The sequence below is a fragment of the Apostichopus japonicus genome, chromosome 7 (assembly GCF_037975245.1).
Source record: "Apostichopus japonicus isolate 1M-3 chromosome 7, ASM3797524v1, whole genome shotgun sequence".
Classification (NCBI taxonomy): Eukaryota; Metazoa; Echinodermata; class Holothuroidea; order Aspidochirotida; family Stichopodidae; genus Apostichopus; species Apostichopus japonicus.
This window is the reverse complement of record NC_092567.1, coordinates 13,633,495-13,660,026: the sequence shown is the minus strand read 5'-3', so window position 1 is coordinate 13,660,026 and position 26,532 is coordinate 13,633,495. Positions and strand designations below refer to the sequence as shown.

The following is a 26,532-nucleotide window of genomic DNA, read 5'->3' as shown; positions in this document are numbered from 1 at the left end:
TAATAGACTTTCCATGGATTTCAATGTAACAACAAATATTTACGTTATTTGACTTGTCAAATTATATTTCCCTTGATTAACATTGTGATATTGTACCATTTCTTATCTTTTCAAGTCCTCCCGTCCTTTAATCGTTGTACGACAATACAAAGAAAAATCAAATCACTTCTGATCACAAACTAACGTGATATCAAATCTTGTGGGAAACAATCGCGTTGCTAATTAAACCGTTTTAAATAAACCACTCATGTATTAATTCTGACTCATTCATATTTCACCGCTCTTGCGTAGAATACTGCCCATAAATCTGGCTGACTGCCATTTTCACGTCAATAATTAACTAGTACAGAAATACATTTCTTTTATTTTACTGATCTAATCCAGACTATAAATACGGTGAATGTTAGTCTCCAGATGACCGGGGAGCACTGAGACACTTTTGTTGAAAAATGGTGTTTCTGCTATTTTTGTCTGACCTACATATTTGAAACTACTGTATGAAATGATTAGCATCCGTTCTCTAAGGGCTAACTTCAGAAATTACACACAGCCCCCATCAGAGGGGGCCAAACATCGTATTTTGTACAGGGGATATAGGACAAATGAACTTTATTTGTATTCCTGTGCATTTCTTTTGCAGATACTGCAGGTCATCATTATTGGTACTAAAATTCTAACCATTTTATTGTCTTTCATATGAGTATATTTTTATTAAATCATATTGCAAAATTCTGTCGCAATAATTTTTTCTAAAATTCGAAATTATACCTATTTGCATCTTCTTAAAATCTGTATCTGGCAAATCTGTCTCGTAACTAGCTTCGTTAGTAACCAACCAGAGCCATCGGATCAAATGTGTGTTACTTACAAAAGCAATCAAAATTGAAGAATGGAAGCATAAAGGTGATATTTTAATAATAAAACATTAGAGAGCAATTCCATGTGCAATTTTCTTAAGAAAATATAGGAGTTTACTATTGATTTGAACATAGTTTGATGTAAACCACTTCTTACATTACTGTGTGTACCGGTTTCACTAATCAGCCTAGGCTCAGTAATACAACACTCTGTAGGCTTTTTATAGAAATCATACAGTGGTCGAAACTTCAGCTAGTAAATACATGCAGACGTGGGTGTACGCTTTATGGGAAGAAGTTTCACATGTCTGAGAAGGGAAGAGGAAGTGGCTAGGACTGCGTGTGTTTGCCCTGAAAATTAAAATCCATATTGCATAAAAATAAAAGTTTGCAACTTTGAATGCCCCCCTAGTTTTGGATAGTGTTGGATGATTAAGGTTTTTATTTGCCAGAAAGGGAGTGGCCTTGAATTTACACCGAGAAAGTCGCTACATTATTTGAAATATTACGCATTCAAAGTCCCATTACTAAGTAGCTTAGACCTAGGCCTACCCCCTTAAAAGTTAAGAAGGTGGCCATTTATTTAGGCATAAGCGAAAAGACATCCCCATGAATTGGTGTGAGTATATTCATAGAGGCCTAGGCCCTTGTGTTAAACGATTGGTCATTTTTTTTTTAGCTGGGCGTATGGTCAACTTATACAGTTTTGATCCATGCCATTTGGGACTTACCTTCTGCATGTTTAGATGTTGTACAGTAGCTTAAGTTATAGATATAGTTATATATCACAGATTAAGCAGGTGTTGTTATATTGGGGAGGGGGGGGGGGGGCATTTGAGGCTTAGGCCACATAAATTGGTACTATTAATAAACAAGGTATTTTGTTAGGCACCAAAAATACCAATTAACACACCCCTCCCTTCAAATGTAAATAGTGTCTAAAACTGTCTACTTCCTAATCAATATAAACACAAATTAAACAGTAAAAGGTACAGATATTTTTGAGCCCATCTTATATATTGATAGAATGCCTGACGTAAAGACACAGTGGAATAATATTTTACACAAATTGGGATTTTAAAAAGGAGATAGTCTACTTACTCTTGGGACTAGATCAGAACGATAGAATTAGTGTTCTCTAAAAATTTGAAATGTTATTGTTAGTTGGATTATGATAATGTCGGAAAGTGTCTGAGACCTTTTTTTTCTGAGAACGCGCAAATTGATTGTAATAAACTGCCATAATATCTAATCTGACATTGCTAGATAATGGTCCATTTAATTCGAAATGTCATTTGGTTTGATGCACGGGGCAATATTTGGAATTGGGACAATGTTTTTTTTACGACCAGCCTACATAACGCTAACATTTGAAGTTGATAAACTACCCTGTAGTTTAAACATAAGAAATTATCAACTATTCAGGTCATCAGATTGTGTACAGGATCTGGTAATTACATTGCACCATGTGTTGATGGAGAACAAGTCAATCTAAAAAAAAAAGAAGTGTTGTTTTGTTGTTGAAATTATTATGTGTGTAGATGAGTATCTGGTGGCAATATGTTTAATAAAACATGTTTGATGAAACATATAGGCCTAGGGCCTGGATTGTCACGTTGCTGTATACTGTAGATCTCAGTGTTTTATGATTGAGGCTAGCTTAATTGTGTTTTTGCTGTCTTATATGTTGCCATTTTACACCCCACTGTACCCCCTACAAAAGATATTTATAAAACGCAATTTTAGAACATTTTATTATTTGCCTCTCTGAAAAATGGGAGGACGTGTCCCCACATTCCCCACCCCCCTTGGTGACGCCCGTCCATATCATTAATGGTACCTCTGAACTGGCCTATTTACCTTCAATTTTCGACTTGCGCAGGAGTTTGCCGACTGCATGTGTGAATAGGGGGGGGGGGGATTCGCGTCAAATGGGCATTCCCCTTTTTTCAGGTAAATGTGACCGTTTGGTTGACCATGATGCAACAGTAACCAATTGTCAGTGTATTTAGCCAGCCTCACATTATTGTTGGTAAAATCAGAATTTGATTTGATTTGAGCCAGAATTTGTGGATGATCTGGGTAGAGGAAGAGTCCCACATTGGAGAAAAATAGACATTAAAATGAGGTGGGTAAAGTAAAATTGTAAAGATCTTTTGGGGTGAAATGCTGATATGGATTTTTCAAATGCTGATTGGTAGGTTTTTCTAAGATGTATAATGTTAAATGGGGGGGGGTGTTAATGGTTTCCCTACTGCTTCTTCGTGGGGAGGGGCACTGCACCCTCTCCTTTGACTTTGTGTTATGTGTAAATGACAAAGACTGAACTTTCCTTTCCTAAATAAACAGTTCACCCATTCTACAACTACAAGTTTAGTCTTAATGCAGTTTGGGTATGTCACATTATGCTTCTTATTACAGTATTACCCCCCCCCCTCCACCCCCACACATCCCTCTCTGTCTGGTGTAGATGCGTAGCTGTTGTGTCGTGTTAGCATACCTTTCTTTTTCCTATTTCACAATGACACATAGCATCTTATGTTTACTGTTCCCAAATTATGTTGACCAAATTTGATTTTTTTTTTTAAGAAATCTAAATTTTGACCCACCCCCACCCCTAAGGGGATGGGGAGGGGGCTGTGTGAACAATTTGATTGTTAGCCCTTTTAGATTTTCATCAGGGCGTCATAAGCAATCATTTGAGATATAGCACATAAAAATAGCAGAAAAAAATGCTTCGGTGCTGGTTAATAAGAGTAAACTACTGTACTCTAGCCCCAGAGCATATGAAAGGAAACCGATAAGACTGCACAGATAATTGTATCTGCCCTAAAAAGTATTGTACAATATATGAATAATAACAAACTCATGAAAAAGTGATATGTTTACATCTGTATATTCCAGAATATACTGTCTTTGAAAATGTTGAATACATTACAAATAATTAATATAAAATATGAAAAGTACACAAATACATGTAAACGATCTTCTTGTTGGTAACTGCTACACAAAAAAAGGAATATTCGCTCAAATACCAATATTCGGAGATCTTGACAACTTTTCAATGAATGAAAGCGGCTGAAATGCTTCTCATGAGTGTAATTCAAACCTGATATACCCTATGGGAGACAAGTGTAATATACTCTATGGAAAACAAGTGTGATATACTCTATGGAAGACAAGTGTGATATACTCTGTGGAAAGTGTGATATATGCTCCATGGGAGACAAGTGTGATATACTGTATGGAAGACAAGTGTGATATACTCTATGGGAGACAAGTGTGATATACTCTATGGGAGACAAATGTGATATACTCTATGGAAGACAAGTGTGATATACTCTATGGAAGACAAGTGTGATATACTCTATGGGAGACAAGTGTGATATACTCTATGGGAGACAAGTGTGATATACTCTATGGAAGACAAGTGTGATATACTCTATGGGAGACAAGTGTGATATACTCTATGGGAGACAAGTGTGATATACTCTATGGAAGACAAGTGTGATATACTCTATGGGAGACAAGTGTGATATACTCTATGGGAGACAAGTGTGATATACTCTATGGAAGACAAGTGTGATATACTCTATGGGAGACAAGTGTGATATACTCTATGGGAGACAAGTGTGATATACTGTATGGAAGACAAGTGTGATATACTCTATGGGAGACAAGTGTGATATACTCTATGGGAGACAAGTGTGATATACTCTATGGGAGACAAGTGTGATATACTCTATGGGAGACAAGTGTGATATACTCTATGGGAGACAAGTGTGATATACTCTATGGGAGACAAGTGTGATATACTGTATGGAAGACAAGTGTGATATACTCTATGGGAGACAAGTGTGATATGCTCTATGGGAGACAAGTGTGATAAATACTCTTATCGAAGACAATTGTGATATATTCTATGGAAGACAAGTGTGATATACTCTATTGGAGACAAGTGTGATATACTCTATGGGAGATAAGTGTGATATACTCTATGGGAGACAAGTGTGATATACTGTATGGAAGACAAGTGTGATATGCTCTATGGGAGACAAGTGTGATAAATACTCTTATCGAAGACAATTGTGATATATTCTATGGAAGACAAGTGTGATATACTCTATGGGAGATAAGTGTGATATACTCTATGAGAGACAGTGTGATATACTCTATGGGAGACAAGTGTGATATACTCTATGGAAGACAAGTGTGATATGCTCTATGGGAGACAAGTGTGATAAATACTCTTATCGAAGACAATTGTGATATATTCTATGGAAGACAAGTGTGATATACTCTATTAGAGACAAGTGTGATATACTCTATGGGAGATAAGTGTGATATACTCTATGGAAGACAAGTGTGATATGCTCTATGGGAGACAAGTGTGATATACTCTATGGAAGTCAAGTGTGATATATTCTATGGAAGACAAGTGTGATATGCTCTATGGGAGACAAGTGTGATAAATACTCTTATTGAAGACAATTGTGATATATTCTATAGAAGACAAATGTGATATACTGTATGGAAGACAAGTGTGATATGCTCCATGGGAGACAAGTGTGATATACTCTATGGAAGTCAAGTGTGATATACTCTATGGGAGACAAGTGTGATATACTCTATGGGAGACAAGTGTGATATACTGTATGGAAGACAAGTGTGATATGCTCTATGGGAGACAAGTGTGATAAATACTCTTATCGAAGACAATTGTGATATATATTCTATGGAAGACAAGTGTGATATACTCTATTGGAGACAAGTGTGATATACTCTATGGGAGATAAGTGTGATATACTCTATGGGAGATAAGTGTGATATACTCTATGAGAGACAGTGTGATATACTCTATGGGAGACAAGTGTGATATACTCTATGGAAGACAAGTGTGATATGCTCTATGGGAGACAAGTGTGATAAATACTCTTATCGAAGACAATTGTGATATATTCTATGGAAGACAAGTGTGATATACTCTATGGGAGACAGGTGTGATATACAGTACTCTATGGGAGACAAGTGTGATATATTCTATGGAAGACAGGTGTGATATACTCTATGGAAGACAAGTGTGATATGCTCTATGGGAGACAAGTGTGATATACTCTATGGGAGACAAGTGCGATATATACTCTATGGAAGACAAGTGTAATGCTTATTTCGCGCGATACGTACAGTACCAATGTGGAACGGGACAGTTTCCACTTTACTCGTATATACGTATATATTGCCGTGAATTTGACTTCGTTACCAGATGATTTGAAGAGAAATATGTGGCAAATTATGACATTCATGGCCCTCCCCCCCCCCCAGCAAGTTTTTTTGCTACACAGTTAGAAAGTGGTTAAGTTACTGTCGAAAAATTCCCTTTCCGCTCCTTCATGTGTCTGTTGTAAATAACTATTGGATTAAACACCTTTCCTTCATCAATTCAACTATTACCAGACATAAATTAGTTAATGACTGAGAAATTGACCTTCCAAATGATAAGTTTTACCTCACTATATATTCATTAGGAGTGACGTCATGCAAAGCTATGAATATTCTACAAGAAAAGAAAGCACTTTTCACACTGCTGGGGACTGACTGTATGATGCTTGTGGTGTTCTAAATATTTACAGGTCATATGTTCTCTTGTTGAGGGCTATGGTTTCATTACATCGTGCATAAAGAAACTAGTTGAATTTTCGAATTCAAACGTAGAAACAAAATCAAGCATTTTGGTAATCACAGTGAAATGAATGTTGTCGATTTTGTATCATATACTTGCTTATATGATTACTCGAACCTTGTTTAACTAATGAAATCACTACCATTGCTCAATGGGGCAGCTACACAGGACGTCATCTTTGCAATGTGTCTATGAACAGCTGCTCAGAGAGGTGTTATGATCCGACTGAAATGACACCTGAAGAAATATATGCATAATAAACGAACCTAAGGTGGTAACTTATGTATATAGATAATTATATATATAGTTATATATATTTACATAGTTATATTTAGTTGGATGTATATAGAGTTATATATTTAGATTGGTATATATAGGTATACATAGGTATGAATATTTGTTACTGTAGCTGTGATTCATTAAATATCTATACCAACAATATTGAAGTAAACTATATTATGTGTACGGGATAGTCTTAGCTTTCTCACATGTTACCAATCAGTTCTGTTGCCGCCAACCAATGGTTCCTATATTATTTTCATAGCAACATTTGGAGGTAGTGTCCGATTAGAAGTACCAAAGGGTGATCTTTGTCGCATGCAAGCATCGGAGTGCTAAATTTTTACTGAAGTATCCATTACTAGTAGTAACCTAATATCATATGACGTATATAGAAGGGTTAGTGTAATTTTGATATAAACAAATTGTAAACTTGTATTGTAGAAATGAAACAGTTAATTTATTGTTTGGAGTTGCTTATCCATGGATCCCTGTTATAAACCTCGCAATAAAACTTAAGATTTACACCTATACTCTTCATGGAAGACCATTCAGTTCGTACAATAAACGTTCCTTTCATTGTTGGGGCTGCATTGAGGGCTTTCCAATTGTTTCAAAACTACAACACATAAGATTCGATTACTTTGCCACGGCCTCACCATCCCAGAATTTTACAGGGGGAAATTTTCCTGTAATACAGTGTTATAGCAACTAGAGACATTATAATGATAATCTAATTTACGAGTTAGTGTTGCCTCGAGGAGGGATGAACTCGACATTTTTCAAAATTGTCAAAATTGAGTTTGAGTCTGCGTCAGTAACGGGTGTGTTTTTATAGCTCTGCTGCAATTAGTTTGTGCCATTAGTTCGGCAGTAATTTGTATCATGTCATCTTAGGCGGTGATATATGCTTATGTAGGCATGATAACAGGAAAAATATCCACTATAAAAAATTTCTCTTTCATCATATTAGCTGTTAGATGTATAGTGTCATTGGATAATATTCCACAAAGCGACTTGATTTACATTTAGATTATCTTGGACTTGATTGCTTTTTAATAGCAATGGTTCAAATAACAACGAGTTACGCATGTGATAAATACAACAATGCGTTCGATGATGGACTTGGTGAAGCAAGATTTTACAGTATAACAACATAATACGGCTTTGTTGGAGCAAAGATGAGGATTATCAACCTCTTAAGATAATACTTTGAATCATCGCCTCCCAAGTACTCGCCGCTTCTTTAAAGTGTTTACCAGCAAGTCTATGGCATCATCGACAGAAGCAACAAATCCTATCATTAAAATACTATTAATGCAAGAATTATTAGCCCCTGTTTTTATTTTATTTCATTGATAAGGTTTACTACACGGACAAAACTAGTATATACTCAATAACCAGGCTCATGCAGTGGCTCATTTAATGTGCACATACAGGCTTTGAGTATCATAGGCGTAGGAGCCTCATTTGATTTGGGGGGGCTGTAACGACTTGCCCGAAAAATATAACCAAAATTGTTCGCGCGCTCCGCGCGCATTCCACATGTCAATGTGCATATCATCACATGCCAATAACATAAAATCATTTTCCGTGTTATTACCCTTCCATATTGGTTAGAATTATTGGGAAGTCCTTACAACAATAATGATAATAATAATATAAGTTTAACCATTGGAAACACATTGCAAATTATTCTTCTTTCAGTAGGTGCCAGTGGCAGAGCTAGGGGTATTGGTCGGGGGGGGGCGAGAATGGTCTGTAGGGGCGCTTTCGACACTATCTAAGCGGAGCGCCACCACAGGTTGGTGCGGAGCGCAGAGAAATTTTTTGAGTAAAGATACTCCCTAGATCACCGGAATTGACCCTTTCCAGGCCTTGCTAATTTGCAGATAAACAAAGAAGAAATATGTGTCATCGCCATTTGTCAGAAAATTGCACCAACAAAATGTGACAAATGTCAATAGGTATTTGAGAGCGCAATAAAATAGTCAATAATCGCGAATAAGTAAAAAGTGGTAAAAAGCTGAAAAGGGCGCCAGCAGTCCATTTGAGTCCGTCAGGGGGGGGCATCCCCCTGACTGTATGGAGGCTCCGCCACTGGTAGGTGTCTGAAAAATTCTCAGCATATTGCCCAAATTTTCTCCAAAAAAATTGAAAAACACACTGCAAATTATTATTCTTTCAGTAGGTGCCCGAAAAAATTCTCAGCATATTGCCCGAATTTTAACCAAAAAATTTGAAAAACACATTGCAAATTCTTCTTCTTTCAGTACTGTAGGTGCTCGAAAAATCTCAGCATATTGCCCGAATTGTCACCCAAAAAAATTGAAAAACATATTGCAAATTATTATTCTTTCAGTAGATGCCCGAAAAATTCTCAGCATATTGCAAAATTTTCACCCAAAAAAATGAAAAAGACACTGCAAATTATTCTTCTTCCAGTAGGTGCCCGAAAAATTCTCAGCATATTGCCCGAATTTTCACCAAAAGAATAGGTTGGGGGGGGTGCAGCCCCCCAGCCCCCCCCCCCGCCTCCTACACCTATGTTGAGTATAATTATGTACTGTAACAAAGCTGATTGAAGTGAACCAACCTCTTTTCGTCCTTGTAACGTAATCCAGTCATTCGGGGTATAAATCAAACAAGATGGATATGCTGAACCTATTGTCTGTAACTAACCCTATCTTCATCAGACAAATCTTATATATATGGGGTAAACGTATACTGCGCTCTTCAAAGTGCTGAGAAAGATTGCATCAGCAAATTTTTCTTCCACCTGTCTAAGAAGTCCTCAAAGATGCCGTAGGGGAATCAAAGTCTGAAATTTATAATATACTATAATGCCCAAAATGACATTGTTTGGGAGGTTTCAAGGCTAGCGGTTTGTAGCATGAATGCTAATTGCTGATTTGTTTTCGTCAATGAAGGTAACGACATCCGTCCAAATCAGGTTAAATAAAAACAAAACATTATTTATCTGAGATTATGCTGCCATACTTAATGCCACATAAGATAACCATAGTGTAAAGCACTACAGGGTCGGTTCCGATGCCAGTTAAATGAAATTAACATGCAATAGACATGTTTGTTTGACCAAGCTAAACCTACCCTACAAACGATATTAAAAGTTGAGCAAATGATACGTGAAATAAGAAATTGGTTCTTCTATAGTTGTATTACTCAAACGTTTTCAAGACTCACTCAAACTCAAATGCCCTGTGACCTCCGTCAAGGAAAACAAAATAAAACATTAGTAAAATAAAAGAAATAAAAAGGGGGCCAAGTGGAATAAATTCTAAATATAACATAAACGAAGATGTATTTTTGTAATTACTGTTTGTTGACTTTTGTGGACAAAAAAAGTATATGCCCAACACTAAAATTAGGGTCTGTGTATTGAAACAGGTCATTTTGTTTGAGATCATAACCCTTCTTCATCATCGACTCGCCTTCTCCATGATTTTACACAGTGTTCCATAGAGAATATTTCTATGTTTTACCCTGAAGGTGTATTCAGCTAGTCTCCAACCACCCTACTATCATATACTGTACAAAGGAGGCCTTCTCCATGATTTTACACAGTGTTCCATAGAGAATATTTCTATGTTTTACCCTGATACTGTAGGTGTGTTCAACTAGTCATTAGTCTATATCCACCCTATTATCATATACAAAGGAGGCCTTCTCCATGATTTTACACAGTGTTCCATAGAGAATATTTCTATGTTTTACCCTGAAGGTGTATTCAGCTAGTCTCCAACCACCCTACTATCATATACTGTACAAAGGAGGCCTTCTCCATGATTTTACACAGTGTTCCATAGAGAATATTTCTATGTTTTACCCTGATACTGTAGGTGTGTTCAACTAGTCATTAGTCTATATCCACCCTATTATCATATACAAAGGAGGCCTTCTCCAGGAGTTTACACAGTGTTCCATAGAGAATATTTCTATGTTTTACCCTGAAGGTGTATTCAGCTAGTCTCCAACCACCCTACTATCATATACTGTACAAAGGAGGCCTTCTCCATGATTTTACACAGTGTTCCATAGAGAATATTTCTATGTTTTACCCTGATACTGTAGGTGTGTTCAACTAGTCATTAGTCTATATCCACCCTATTATCATATACAAAGGAGGCCTTCTCCATGATTTTACACAGTGTTCATAAAGAATATTTCTATGTTTTACCCTGATAGGTGTGTTCAACTAGTAATTAGTCTATATCCACCCTATTATCATATACAAAGGAGGCCTTCTCCAGGAGTTTACACAGTGTTCCATAGAGAATATTTCTATGTTTTACCCTGAAGGTGTATTCAGCTAGTCTCCAACCACCCTACTATCATATACTGTACAAAGGAGGCCTTCTCCATGATTTTACACAGTGTTCCATAGAGAATATTTCTATGTTTTACCCTGATACTGTAGGTGTGTTCAACTAGTCATTAGTCTATATCCACCCTATTATCATATACAAAGGAGGCCTTCTCCAGGAGTTTACACAGTGTTCCATAGAGAATATTTCTATGTTTTACCCTGAAGGTGTATTCAGCTAGTCTCCAACCACCCTACTATCATATACTGTACAAAGGAGGCCTTCTCCATGATTTTACACAGTGTTCCATAGAGAATATTTCTATGTTTTACCCTGATACTGTAGGTGTGTTCAACTAGTCATTAGTCTATATCCACCCTATTATCATATACAAAGGAGGCCTTCTCCATGATTTTACACAGTGTTCATAAAGAATATTTCTATGTTTTACCCTGATAGGTGTGTTCAACTAGTAATTAGTCTATATCCACCCTATTATCATATACAAAGGAGGCCTTCTCCAGGAGTTTACACAGTGTTCCATAGAGAATATTTCTATGTTTTACCCTGAAGGTGTATTCAGCTAGTCTCCAACCACCCTACTATCATATACTGTACAAAGGAGGCCTTCTCCATGATTTTACACAGTGTTCCATAGAGAATATTTCTATGTTTTACCCTGATACTGTAGGTGTGTTCAACTAGTCATTAGTCTATATCCACCCTATTATCATATACAAAGGAGGCCTTCTCCATGATTTTACACAGTGTTCATAAAGAATATTTCTATGTTTTACCCTGATAGGTGTGTTCAACTAGTAATTAGTCTATATCCACCCTATTATCATATACAAAGGAGGCCTTCTCCAGGAGTTTACACAGTGTTCCATAGAGAATATTTCTATGTTTTACCCTGAAGGTGTATTCAGCTAGTCTCCAACCACCCTACTATCATATACTGTACAAAGGAGGCCTTCTCCATGATTTTACACAGTGTTCCATAGAGAATATTTCTATGTTTTACCCTGATACTGTAGGTGTGTTCAACTAGTCATTAGTCTATATCCACCCTATTATCATATACAAAGGAGGCCTTCTCCATGATTTTACACAGTGTTCATAAAGAATATTTCTATGTTTTACCCTGATAGGTGTGTTCAACTAGTAATTAGTCTATATCCACCCTATTATCATATACAAAGGAGGCCTTCTCCAGGAGTTTACACAGTGTTCCATAGAGAATATTTCTATGTTTTACCCTGAAGGTGTATTCAGCTAGTCTCCAACCACCCTACTATCATATACTGTACAAAGGAGGCCTTCTCCATGATTTTACACAGTGTTCCATAGAGAATATTTCTATGTTTTACCCTGATACTGTAGGTGTGTTCAACTAGTCATTAGTCTATATCCACCCTATTATCATATACAAAGGAGGCCTTCTCCATGATTTTACACAGTGTTCATAAAGAATATTTCTATGTTTTACCCTGATAGGTGTGTTCAACTAGTAATTAGTCTATATCCACCCTATTATCATATACAAAGGAGGCCTTCTCCAGGAGTTTACACAGTGTTCCATAGAGAATATTTCTATGTTTTACCCTGAAGGTGTATTCAGCTAGTCTCCAACCACCCTACTATCATATACTGTACAAAGGAGGCCTTCTCCATGATTTTACACAGTGTTCCATAGAGAATATTTCTATGTTTTACCCTGAAGGTGTATTCAGCTAGTCTCCAACCACCCTACTATCATATACTGTACAAAGGAGGCCTTCTCCATGATTTTACACAGTGTTCCATAGAGAATATTTCTATGTTTTACCCTGATACTGTAGGTGTGTTCAACTAGTCATTAGTCTATATCCACCCTATTATCATATACAAAGGAGGCCTTCTCCATGATTTTACACAGTGTTCATAAAGAATATTTCTATGTTTTACCCTGATAGGTGTGTTCAACTAGTAATTAGTCTATATCCACCCTATTATCATATACAAAGGAGGCCTTCTCCAGGAGTTTATACAGTGTTGCATAGAGAATATTTCTATGTTTTACCCTGAAAAGTGTATTCAGCTAGAAATTAGTCTCCAACCACCCTAATATCATATAAAGGAGGCCTTCTCCAGGAGTTTATACAGTGTTCCATAGAGAATATTTCTATGTTTTACCCTGAAAGGTGTATTCAGCTAGAAATTAGTCTCCAACCACCCTAATATCATATAAAGGAGGCCTTCTCCAGGAGTTTACACAGTGTTCCATAGAGAATATTTCTATGTTTTACCCTGAAGGTGTATTCAGCTAGTCTCCAACCACCCTACTATCATATACTGTACAAAGGAGGCCTTCTCCATGATTTTACACAGTGTTCATAAAGAATATTTCTATGTTTTACCCTGATAGGTGTGTTCAACTAGTAATTAGTCTATATCCACCCTATTATCATATACAAAGGAGGCCTTCTCCAGGAGTTTATACAGTGTTGCATAGAGAATATTTCTATGTTTTACCCTGAAAGGTGTATTCAGCTAGAAATTAGTCTCCAACCACCCTAATATCATATAAAGGAGGCCTTCTCCAGGAGTTTACACAGTGTTCCATAGAGAATATTTCTATGTTTTACCCTGAAAGGTGTATTCAGCTAGAAATTAGTCTCCAACCACCCTAATATCATATAAAGGAGGCCTTCTCCAGGAGTTTACACAGTGTTCCATAGAGAATATTTCTATGTTTTACCCTGAAGGTGTATTCAGCTAGTCTCCAACCACCCTACTATCATATACTGTACAAAGGAGGCCTTCTCCATGATTTTACACAGTGTTCATAGAGAATATTTCTATGTTTTACCCTGATAGGTGTGTTCAACTAGTCATTAGTCTATATCCACCCTATTATCATATACAAAGGAGGCCTTCTCCATGATTTTACACAGTGTTCCATAGAGAATATTTCTATGTTTTACCCTGAAAGGTGTATTCAACTAGTAATTAGTCTCCAACCACCCTACTATCATATTCTGTGCAAAGGAGGCCTTCTCCATGATTTTACACAGTGTTCCATAGAGAATATTTCTATGTTTTACCCTGATACTGTAGGTGTGTTCAACTAGTAATTAGTCTATATCCACCCTATTATCATATACAAAGGAGGCCTTCTCCAGGAGTTTATACAGTGTTCCATAGAGAATATTTCTATGTTTTACCCTGAAAGGTGTATTCAGCTAGAAATTAGTCTCCAACCACCCTAATATCATATAAAGGAGGCCTTCTCCAGGAGTTTATACAGTGTTCCATAGAGAATATTTCTATGTTTTACCCTGAAAGGTGTATTCAGCTAGAAATTAGTCTCCAACCACCCTAATATCATATAAAGGAGGCCTTCTCCAGGAGTTTACACAGTGTTCCATAGAGAATATTTCTATGTTTTACCCTGATAGGTGTGTTCAGCTAGTAGTTAGTCTATATCCAACCAGTTATTATATACAAAGGAGGCCTTCTCCATGATTTTACACAGTGTTCCATAGAGAATATTTCTATGTTTTACCCTGATAGGTGTATTCAGCTAGTAATTAGTCTCTAACCACCCTATTATCATCAAAGGAGGCCTTCTCCAGGAGTTTGCACTGTGTTGATAGAGAATATTTCTATGTTTTACCCTGATACTGAAGGTGTATTCAGCTAGTAATTAGGCTGTATCCAACCTATTATCATATACAAAGTAGGCTATAGAGTCGTGTGAATAAATGAAGAGGGTGCTCCTTTTACGTTGTGTTGGACCATAAATGGTATTTTTGTATTTTTATATCATTGTAGTCATAAAGTAAGGACATCAAAGCTTGAAACTTTCTGTTAGTTTTACTTAACTATTAACAATTCGAGTGCGGGTGAATCGGTATCTTTGTTTCCCTCATACTTATCAAAATGACGTAAATATCTCACATAATTTGCCATTTTACGATAAAACTATGTTTTCACATAGTCTCATTTTTGTTGGTCATTTCATTTGCTGTTGCTGCTCCCTCGATGAGTGTGCATTAACTGGATGTAAGCAACATAATTATAAGCTAATAATCTGATAAAAGGAGGGATCTAGCAACAGTGACTAAATTAGAAATGCATTTAAATAAAATTATCATCAGCTTCATTACTAGTTTTCGCCACTCACAAGGTCTTCCGTTGTGAATATTTCTGAGATAAATTCAAAATGTGACACTAATGCGTGAGTTTAATTTGAAGAGAACAAAGGTGTGAGGCTCACGCCCTGACACGTATACTATCTGAATTGCTTCGTCTTTCGAAAGGACAGCTTTAAAGGCCTGGTACGTAGTAGCATAACGTAGACATCTCAATTTAAAGAACTAGGTATTCGCTCTCGAGGACAAAAGGTCTAAAAAGGTCTAATATTCCTAGTTCACCGAACAAAACATGGAACTATTCGTGTGTTCCTACTTCAGCATGAGTACACCATGTACTGTTTATAATTCACATACCAAGGTGAATGCATGAGCGATGTATCTTACTTCCTTACTGTACGGAAACGACAAGTAGCAAGATAGGAGTGTTATTAGTTAGTCTAGTAGAACTTCATGAGTAATTACCTCGGTCAGATGCTTACTAATGCCAATTCGCCCTTTTTCATATCAGAAAATGTTTGAAAATATTCAGATATATTTTTAATTGAACAAGAAATAACAAGACTCGAGAAATGTAAAGTTTCATAGCAATAGTGGTATTTTCCTACAATGACCTTCAGAGAACTGACATTGCATATTGGTTCATGTAAAGAGCATGTCTACTAAATACTTCAATGGTACTCGGATGAAAAAAGTACTTGTATTCGGATTGTGCAAACTTGTTTTGGACAATGGCACTCGACACCTGGACTTCTAAAAGCAGCACTGGAATTAGTGGTACTCGATACTTGGGAATTTAAGTATTGGAGCATAGGCCGACTACTTGGTACTTGGATAATACTGTAGTAATCGACTGGTAATTAAGCCTGGCAGAGTTAACGAGAAATGTACACATTAGTTTGCTGACAATGATAGTTTGTCAGTATTCAAGTTGTATTTTTCTTTTCTTGTACGCCACACATATTTCTAGCAGACGTTTAAGCCACCAAATACCCTTCCTACTCACTCTGTTAAGATGGCCAGAAGCCACCATAAAAAGCTTCTGTTAAGTCAGTTATCAAGGTAGAGCCCATCCACTATTTTTTGTATGTGCTAATATGTTAATATCAATCCGTCTCATTTTATTTTTTAATTTCATACATTCTCAAACTTGCTGACAAGTACAGTAGGTACGTTTAGTATTTTATGGGGACTCAGTTATTCCACATACTGTACTTGTAACTTTCATCTGAAATCTTGCGTAGGGGGGGGGGATGTGATCCAGTCTGAGCAAAACTCAGACTGATTTGTTGCTTTGCTGGACTGAATAGAAATAAACCAGAAGATATGTTTGCAACTTAATTAATAAAGTAAACATCTTGTGACAAATGCATGGTAGTTCACACCTCAATAAAAAGCCGGCCACGGTGCTTCTTCACATGATCATGTTAGCTGCGGAGTTTTCATCACATCTGTCACTTACCAGTTTCATCTTCCACCATGAACTCTATGTAAAAAACTAATACCAAAATGGATATATGAATTCAGCCACGCGACCTACATTGGTCACAGACTAAATTTTGAATACAATATATGCTCTTACGGTTACCAATAAGAGCGCAAACAAGCTAATTTAGTACGGATGACATCATAATTATTTTAGGTCTAAAGCTTTACGTCTTTCACACCTCACTGTATACTGTCTGTATACTGTTAAGAATGATCCAGTGCAGAGCACGAGTGAGAGCAATCTTTACTTCAAAGTGTGTTGATTGCTTGTTAATTTAAAGTAAGTAGATCAACCTCTTTCCGACACCATTGGAGAGCGCATCAAAATTAGGCGGTATCGCTCAACCGTAGCCATCGGTAAGCTTGCTTTGAGTTTATGACATTTACTAGAACCAGTCAGTTGGAAGCAAGTTACTATATTGTTTGTACTCAATAGAGTGATTGTGATTTATAATGAGATTTCATAATTACTGAAGCCAGAACTTAAAGGAGAAGAACAGACAAAACCTGAAATACAAAATTCAGTTTAGATCATGTAGTTAGTTGTTGTCTGTTTGTGTGACAGATCATAGCCACACTTGAGATGTTGTTGCACGTCTCCACTCTATGTTCTTATGAGTTTTGGAAGCTGGTTAGTCATTCATATTATTCCTTCAGTAGAGGAACATTTTAAAAAATAACAAGGGTTTCCAGTAGTGCTTCTTTGAACTGAAAAGATCCTTGCCTCATTACCCACTTACAAATTCTCAAAATATGACAAAAAGTGTCCAATATCCAGTAGGAATAAGAAACCCTTATAATACGTGTGACTAGCAGAATACAAATATCATTGTTTCGTATTGACTCTAAATGTTTACAACTAATGAATAAATCCATTCAGACCAGTACTGCTGTTGTTATTGAAGGACAATATTATCAAACTCTGTGTAAGCCCTTGACCTTATCCAGTAAACATAAACAATACTTTGCAATTATCTAGAATAAACTCCAAACGTATATCAATTGAGCAACACATTCATTCAAGCATTAACCTTATTGAAGGATAATAGTTTGATACACTGAGATAATAGCCATTTACAGCAACCAGTTTTGTTTTCACTGTAACATGCTCAAGACATCTTACCCACTTTACTATACTGTTTTACTGAATTGTTTTAAGCTAGCTATATGTCACTATGTTAACAAGCCACTGTGTATGAGAGATGCAGGTTTGATTCATTCTCTTCCTTTGACTGCCCATAACTTCACATTACCTTTAAACTTGTGTACTTTCATTTACCCCACTAGCAACTGATGACTGTTGACAACTTTGGCATAAATTAGATTAAATTTTACATCATATTCTTCTTTGTATACCTTTTGTGCCGCTGTAAACTATTTTCATTTAGATCAGATTAATCCCATCGGAGAAAGGTAACCTATTTTCATTTAGATCAGATTAATCCCATCGGAGAAAGGTATTGTTTATGGATTTCAATTTGGAAGTTCCTTGACCCCAATCGACCTTGGAAATATATTTTTGCGTAGCCATTAATGAAGCTCCTTATGCAGCACCTTGTGTACCTTTCACCAGGATTTAGCAGATCGGCTGTGAGCATAACAATCTTAATACCAATCCTGACCTTAAAGACATATAAGATTAACCAGTACTGTCTTCAGCTAGAAAGGCAAGCTTTATTGGATATGCCAATTGAGCTAAAGACAGAGGTCTTTGTACTCACTATGATGTCAAATCTCGTACTTGAGATAGTATAATTACAAGGTTTTCAGGCATTGATCTGTAATAACCACAAATGACCTTTGATTATCAACAGAAACAATAGGGTTCATCTGCATTATAACATTAGGCATCCAAAGAATAGATAATAGATTTATCCAAGTTTCCCTTTTGAAGATATCATGATATCGTGTTTACAAAGTTTTCAGACTTTGACCTTTGATGCCCTCAAGTGACCGTTGACTATAATAATAAAAAAACAGTTTGTTTCTCGATATGGAACCTCAACATTATACATGAAACACTTCCAAATGATTTGCACATTTTGACCTGTGCAGCCTTCAAATAACCTTTGACTGCCACTTACAATACAACAATACGCTATAAAACTCAATATAGGACTACAGCTTACAAACTTTGAGTTCCATCAACTTTTTCTTTTGGAGATATCATGTTTATAAGACACACTCGTCTGCCATCATATAAAATGGTCACCGGGGCCATTTTGACATCATACGAATACATGTTTTATACCAAGACACAGAAGCCAAACGATTCCATGGTAGTGAACTGCAGTACAGTAGGTATGAACTCATATTTAAAGACAAGTTACCAAAAAATAGGCTAGAATTTCCTTTACTTTAAACAAAATGAGCATACAGGTATGCCTATCAAATATTTTGTTCACTAAAATATGCAAAGTTGTAACTAAATAACAGAATATAAATACTCGTCAATGCTCCGATGTTAACAAGAAGAAAACTCATTGAACGTTTTGTTCTACCACAGATTAAAGTTTTGTGTACATTAATATTTTATATGAATGCCCCAAATTAACATATTGCATTTACGTATCACCCCAAATTGACGCATGCAAACCATTAATTGTGACTGTACGCTACTCCAATCATGTACCAAACATATTTGTCATAAAAACATCTGGAATCTTACAAAATTTAGCAAAATGTATTTACATTTTCGTCAGCAAAAGGTCCATCCATCCAACCATCTATTATTATCATAATAATAATAATAATAATAATAGATAGTCTAACACGAAATTCTAATTTACCGACTAACCTTACTCGTTAGTAATACACTAGTAATATACCAAATAATACCTATGATTTGCCCGCATTAAGCTAGCTAACAAAATTTTCATTATGCGTAATGAATGTTTGTGTACGTCTATTTAGAGCTTATTTCTTATTCTTTTTGGAGGTTATAATTGTTTGTTATTGTTATCAGTAAAGGAAGTTGCTAAAATGCATGGTTCAGTTACATCTAGTAGTATAGGTCTAGTACATCAATGTACGTATAAAATGAGCAAAACACATGGTTTGCTGTCTGATGTGAAAAGGTTAATTACTCTTAAAAATCGGGTTCGCAGAATAAAAATTCCATCACAGTGATCTTTCTTTAATCAATCGCTACTTGCTGATATGAAAATGAATGTAAGTGAAAATAGAATGCTAAAAATTTCACATAAATGCAATATGGTCCTTTAAGACTAAAGTTTGTTTCATTACCACTGACAATTCATTTCGAGTGGAATTGCTTGTAACGCAGTATCACAAAAAAATACAACATTGCCAGATCCACGCTTTACGTCAGTGACGAAAGCACGTCTGCAATTATTGGATATAAACTAATTAAAATAGGTAATATAAATAAACAGATCAGAATCCTGCTCCATTCTACCAGTGTCGTAAACATATCCAGTGATATTTACTTTGTATGACAAACTATAATACACTTACTTCATAAAATACGTAGTTTTCTTGGAACTTTATGACAAGGTTACTTCCAAACATGTAGAGCAAATGTGGAACTTTATTGAAGCTTAAGAATGAAAGTAATACAAGGATTTATCTGTAATGAACCACAGATTTTGTTTTGTTTTAGCAAACCTTAAATGATAGCAATATTGAAATGGTTGAAGCCCTTGCAAACGCCTTACTTCGTTCATTAATTGATCGATGATTAAAGCCAGAGCAATGAGCTGACAGTGGTTCCTTCAGTCAGTGTTGGTAATGAGTGACATTGGTTGTTTGGTATCTGCGATACGGCGACGAGACAATATGCTAGCTCACAGGTTTAATGCGTAATACAGGTCAAAGGTTAAATGAGGGATGCTGATCAGCAAAGTAGTTGTTTAACAAAGTAGTGTACCTGCATTTGTATACTTACGAATTTGTCCTCCCCCTCCTTAAAACAAATTAAGTGTGTTGTCAACTTCACACACTCGAAATTCGTCACTATTTTATGGCGAAACTTCAATTAAAAGTCTGTTTCACAGAAAATTGGTGACACTATTTACATAGTATTAGGCCTTGCCTACTCAGCTATCCATATGGACTTTTCAAAGGTAGTAAATGTGAAAAGAATGGCGATAAAGTAGCCGGCATTATTGAAATTAGATATGTCCAATTGGTACAACTAACAAGAAGATAGGAAGTTAAAGTTTATAACTAAATATCTTTGCTATATGTAGTGTTTGACGATGTAGATAGCCTATTGTCGAACTTAGCAACAGATTGTTGACTCCTAAGGAGCCTGGTGAAAATTACAGCCAATGTTCACAGTAGTTAATAGAATACAGATGGGCTGTGTAGAAATACTGTATATTTTTAACTGTGGGAATCAGCTCAATAAATCACCATGTTAGTTAGTCTGTTAGTTCGTAACAAAAGAACGTGCTATTGGCAACCCGTCCGTGCTAATATTATTACGAAAAATAAGTACGGTAACCTATGCATTCTGACATATACATACTGTAGCATTGGCAGAGAAAACAGATTTTATTAATCTGCACCTCGTCCTCCAGAAAACGAAGTAAGAAAAGTGAAAATCTTATTAGATTTTTTGGATATCACTCAGTAGCTAATTCCTGAGAGATTATGTATGAATAAAAATGACCCACATACTGTACAGTTGGGTGTTTGGTTATCAAAATTAGACGAATGTTAGTTGTCGACGAACATCTTGAGGCGTTCATGTTGATGTCTGTGGAAAAAAGGATCTTGGCCAAACTTGACACTAAAAATATCTTTGATGGTGTGACTGCCAGAAGCAGCGAACCGCATAGGCTCCAACTCTCGTAGACATGACGTGCTCGTGTTATTTAACATATATGTTTTAGTGGATTTTATTTAGGTTTTTTTCCATTTTTGTTCAACATATGTTGTCACAAAATGCTTGAAAAACTAAATAAAATCCAGTCTAAAACATATATTTCTGTCAATTTTTTTTACGTTGTGACTTTTCTCAGTTTAATCAAGTGTTGCTTCTGGAAAATTATTTTTGGGTCTTTTTTAAATGATTATTGTATCTACAAAATTGAGAAATAGTCGCACCCATTTTGCATCTAGGCATTCCTTAACTTTAAAAAAATCTCAAAGGGGAGGGACGGCGATGACTATGTAAGTGACATATCAATGTATAATGGGCTGGTCTACAGTAGGTGAAAAATGCCTGGGCCGGTTTTAAGACCCAGTCCGCCCCTGCCCCTAACTATATGCTATAATTGCTATAAGTTTTCAAACTGCACTTTTCCATTTACCCTCTAAAGTTTCCTCATAATGCTAAATAAGCAAAGAAGATGGCTGAATGTCCCAGTGAGGTAAATTACCTACGAGGTGGTAAAATGAACAGTATAAGAATTTTGACCATGTGAAAAATATTATAAAAATATATAATATTTAAAAATCTTGCATATTTGGGGTCAATACAGCATACCTGTAACATAGAACCTCTTTACCCTGTTTGCAATGGGAGAATCATTCAGGGGCCGGGCTGTGAAACATTTCCGTTCTGTCTTGAAACTAAGGATGGTAGGGGGGGGGGTGGTTGCGGTTGCCTTGACCTCCATTGCTCTGGCTATCCTGTACTTTGAGGTTAAAGGTAGCAGTGCTAGATATTTCATTTATGTACTATTTTAATCCACGTTAAAGAACCCTCCCACTTTCTGTTCAATTCCTACATTTACCATCATCTACCCCTGGTACATAGTGAACCAAATCACATTGAGAGATAACTCCCACATTGATTTTGTAAGTTTTGTTACTCTTACACAAAATGTATGTACCTTGAAACTTTTGAGCCATAACCTGTGTAGGTTTAATATACACCCCATTAAAGGGTAGGGGAGGGAGGGAATGGTGATGTCAGAGGGGCTATAAAGTTGTAACACTTGGCTTCCACTTTGCAGCTAAGGGGAGGTGGTATACGTCCCACCTGTTTTCTCCTGCTATAAGCATTTGACTCCCCTCCCCTTGCCCCTCCACTCATTCCTCTTATCCACTACTTATATCCTAGCACGATCGAAGATGCATTCAATGCCATATTCTTTTAATCACTTGGGCATCAATATTTTCCACAATTATTTATTTCACTTTAATACCTTCAGTCAATTTACCTAGTAACACTAATTCTCTAATGTTTATAGTACAAAATTGAAGTGTGAAATCCAGAACATGCTCAACTTTAAGTATATTGTCATAGTCCCTAATTCCTTTTGGAGACAGTTTAACTGAAGGTAATCATCACTGAAGTCTTTTTATGACCATTTTCCTGTACAAAACATGCAATGACTCTCTCTATAGGAAGCAAATACCCTGACATGTCAGGCAATAGAAACATGCTGATATAACAGCTATAAACATATGGTTTAAAATAGTTTTTGAATACTCTATCATTTAAGATGTTGAATATAGGACATTTCAATTCATATACTCTATTAATTGTACCTTATTTTCATCTCGTTCAGCTAGTTAAATGTTCAATCTTCCTGATCTTCCAAAATTACGATGTGTTGGATATTTGTTTTACAGATACACACACAAACTGACTGCAACAACAAGACAGATGGAAAATATTCAGTCTCTGAATCAGATGAGGATGGTGAGTTTGACTGTTTCTCCACAGGATTGTCCTTAGCCGGCTAACTAAATGTAGTATATTGTACAATTCCAGCTAACTGCACTCTGCTTGCTTTTATGTCATCTTTATGTTACTGTACATTAAAAGTTTAAAACACATATAAAAAATGTGGTATATGACTAGAACAGAACAACTGTTTAAGATATAACCTTATAGGTCATACTGCTGTATTGGCCCCAAATGTGTATGTATTTATGTATGTATTTTAGATCCTCAAGCAGGAACTCGCGAAGAAGCCTCATTGGCTTATCAAAGCCGCAAGCTGACGAAGTCAGTCTCCTACATTCATATTTAATGTCCATGATGTAATTACATAATCACGAAACTTTCCTAGCTATTGCTTGCTATAATTGGTCACAACACAACAGATTTTGCAATGTAGCATTTAGACATATGGAAATCACAAACTTTTCTTACTTTGGTAGAAAAAACCCACTAAAATGATAACTGGAAACAAGAATTAAGGTTATTTATAGGGACCATGTTCAACTCAAGGCTAGAGGGTTCAGTTGAAATTCAAGGCCAAAGTCTGAAAGCCTCAAGTAGCAGTGGGTACATTGTTTAGATATTAACTCTTTATCTTTAGACATTGATCAATTTATAAATAAGAATTCCACTCAAAAATTTGTCTGAATTCATCCTTTCATACAAATCTAGTCAGACTATAATCAAGCCTTCACATATAAGCATGTCAGATATGATGGGGAGGAAGAGCATGGGGAAATTCATCCTCATCACAGTAAGCTGGTCTACCATTAATACTCATTTACATAATGACACGCACACAATATGTAGGCATACATGACACTTAACTTGCAAGCTATGTCTCATACAAGAGTTGACGTTCAATATGTGTTTTTGCACCATATTGACTGAAAAAAAGCTTACTTTGCTTTTGGAAATGTCAAGAAATAAAACCATAGTCAACCAGGAAGCTCAGAGCCCATAGTTTTTATGTCGATGTTACTTCAGATTAATTGCCATCATAGTTTGTTTTGGGTCAGCCAGAATAAAAGTTTGAAACAGCTTAGTGTAGTAAAACAGAAATTAAGTATTTTGTTTTTCCTTTAAAATGTTGAAGCCTGTATTATTCATTCACTTCATCGTTACTTACCGTTGCTACACAACATTGCTAATCTGTCACTCACATGTAATATTGGTTTACTTGCAATGTGAAATCAAGTGGTGAAACACACACGTTGGACAAGCCTGAACTAACTATGTACATTGTAAAACTTCTTGTCCCTTAAATCATTCTGAACCACAATATGGCTAATATAGATGAATAATCCAACCAGAGTTCATAAGTAATTTAAGCTGTTATCATATACACCACAGGAAAATTTACACCAGAACCTGATGAAAGAAGCATGGAACTGGGAACACTTTGTGAAAGTTGTGAATGTGTCTTCATCTGACTTTATTGAAATCTATATTTATTTTTAATTAAAGAAGACATCAATGTCTATATCACTAAATGATTGGCTCTGTGTACAGTGAATGTAATTGGGCAGTGTGTGGTGACCATGAGTGTTACCAATGCTTTTGTAACCCTGGTTTAAGTGCAATTTGTCATTTCTTTTACTTCTTATTTATAGGTTACAAACCTCCTCAGCAAAGACAAGGAATAACAAGGACGTCCACAGAGACTCTGCCCATTCTGTTCAAAGACCTTAACTGGATCTCAGCTTTCTCAACAAAAAGAAGCAAGAACCATTTCCATTAAGAATTTTGAACAAAGGTTATGACCATTATTTGAATATATAGCATATTTGGGGCCAATAGAGCATACCTTTGATACACTGTTCATTTCTATCATTTTACCTCCATTGATTCATTAATGTGAAATTTAATTTCTAATCAGTACAAACTTTCATGTTTAATCAAAAACAAAATTGGCAGTCTACTGTTAATGTGATGCTCATTTGGATAATCTCAAATAATAGTTAAAGTAAATTTCACAAGCTTTACTAATCAGACTAGTTTTTCATCCAAAGATGCATGATTGATACATTGTTGTTACATGATGCACATTGCAAACATTGTACCATGAGTGATTCACTTAAATGTGTTTATCTGATCATCAGGACAATCCTTCTTTCAGAGAATAAATATACTCTAGCTGTTCTCTTCTTGTTATGTGACTGTTCATTGCCAATTTTCTAACTTATTCATTAAAATATACTTATTTTTCAACACAGTATTTACACAACACATTTGTCTTAGAGATTTTTTGTCTATTTTTCCTTCTTAATAGTGGCATGAATATGCCAGACTGGAATAAGAAAAGAGACTTTAAAAACAAATAAATAAGAAAAAAAGGTTAGCAAGTTGTTGAATTAAACAGTCAACACCAATTGACTGTCATTACTCACAGCATTCAACAAGATACTTACAAGTTTATACAATAGAAAAGCAGCTGAAGTTTTAACATTTAAGTCACAACAGGTTGAAACAAATTTCATTGGAATTTGCTGTATTAATGGCGAGAAACCAAATCTGTCAATTTGATAAAACCAATAATAATAATACCCTATTGTAAGACACTTATTGTGGCTCTCATCTCTTAATCATAAGTGTCTGCATGTGTTATGTTGAGACTCTTGTCACTGAAGCTAATTATCACCAGTATTTTTGTCTTCATTCTAAAATTTGAATTATTATATTGAATTGTATTGAATTATTGTAATGAAATGACCTAATGTTAATCTTCATTTTTCATTGGAACATTTTGATATCTGGAGTTGTTTTTGCATTGTTCACTTACAATTATTCAACAAGGATTTTACTAAAAATATATAACATTTGCATTCAGTGTTGTAGCCATTGTTAACATCATTTTGCATGAAAAAAAAAACCTAATATATTGTTACACATTGAAATTAATTATCTCATGCATTCTGTGTTGCAGCCATCTTTGACCTCCTTTGCATAAAATAACCAAACATTAGTGTAAAAGGCATTGAAGACTCCCCCAAAACCACGTGCCGTGCTCTGAGAAAGTTAACTTTCCCTTGCTTGCAAGTGAAGTTTTCTTCTTGCCGCTACAAAGTGCAGATAGTAATGAAACGTGATACCTTGATATCTTTTATCTAGACCTGAGCTGTCC

The 26,532-nt window shown here is 35.8% G+C and overlaps 1 long non-coding RNA gene across 1 annotated transcript; it reads left to right on the top strand.

Moving 5' to 3' along the window:
- The first annotated feature begins 765 nt into the window (after nucleotides 1-765).
- Nucleotides 766-26,317, top strand: LOC139969389 (uncharacterized). Its single transcript, XR_011793712.1, has 3 exons — nucleotides 766-903; nucleotides 23,315-23,384; nucleotides 25,022-26,317. It is a non-coding gene; the product is annotated as an uncharacterized lncRNA (long non-coding RNA).
- The last annotated feature ends 215 nt before the right edge of the window (nucleotides 26,318-26,532 follow it).